Source organism: Egretta garzetta, unplaced genomic scaffold, assembly GCF_000687185.1.
Source record: "Egretta garzetta isolate BGI_Z169 unplaced genomic scaffold, ASM68718v1 scaffold286, whole genome shotgun sequence".
NCBI classification, from domain to species: domain Eukaryota; kingdom Metazoa; phylum Chordata; class Aves; order Pelecaniformes; family Ardeidae; genus Egretta; species Egretta garzetta.
In genome coordinates, this window is record NW_009260078.1 from 19,585 (window position 1) to 20,665 (window position 1,081).

A 1,081-nucleotide genomic window follows, 5' to 3' on the forward strand; every position below is an offset into this window, starting at 1 on the left:
CCTGTACTCGGTGCTGGTGAGGCCGCACCTCGAATACTGTGTTCAGTTTTGGGCCCCTCACTACAAGAAAGATGTTGCCTTGCTGGAACATGTCCAGAGGAGAGCAACCAAGCTGGTGAGGGGTCTGGAGCACAAGTCTGATGGGGAGCGGCTGAGGGAACTGGGGGTGTTCAGCCTGGAGAAGAGGAGGCTGAGGGGAGACCTTAATGCCATCTACAGCTGCCTGACAGGAGGAGGTAGTGAGGTGGGGGGTTGGTCTCTTCTCCCAAGTAATAAGAGATGAGGGGAAATGGCATCAAGTTGTGCCAGGGCAGGTTTAGATTGGACATTAGGAAAAGCGTCTTCACCGAAAAAGTTGTCAAGCACTGGAACAGGCTGCCCAGGGAAGGGGTGCAGTCCTCATCCTTGAAGGTATTTCAAAGAGGTGTAGATGTGGTGCTTAGGGACATGGTTAAAGTGGACTTGGCAGTGCAAGGTTAATGGTTGGACTTGATGATCTTAAAGGTCTTTTCCAACCTAAATGGTTCTATGATTCTATGACTCCCTGTAAGGGAGTGAAGTTTCCCTTGGTTATAGGATACAAAAGAGCCAAAGAGCAACACCATTGCCTTGTAGCATTCCTGGAATGCCAGTGTTCACAGACCACTTCTGAGCAGCAGAGCTGGGCTATGCTCCACAGGCACCTCACGCAGACCTTCACAGGATTGGTGCTGGTGGAAGTGTCTATAAGAAGTTGCCTCATGATACATTTTTCCAATCTCCTTGTAGAAATGTTTATGGCACTAGGACTCTGCAGAATGCACTGTTCATTATTTTATTATTATTTAAGAAAAAATGTTGGTTTCATTCATTTCAAGTGGTACCTTAAAAAACAGAGGGAGATGAAAAAGGCCCAGAGGGAGAGGCCATCTTCAAAGCTCTCCAAGCTGCTGCCATCTAGCCCCTTACCCATGAGCAGCGGCTAGGGTATAATGGACCATGACATTGCGTGCAGAAGATACAGGCTTCTGACTGGGGGGACTGGGGTGAAAGCCCCAAGCACCGAGCCGCTGGTGCATGATGCGCCCCGCACCTGTGACAC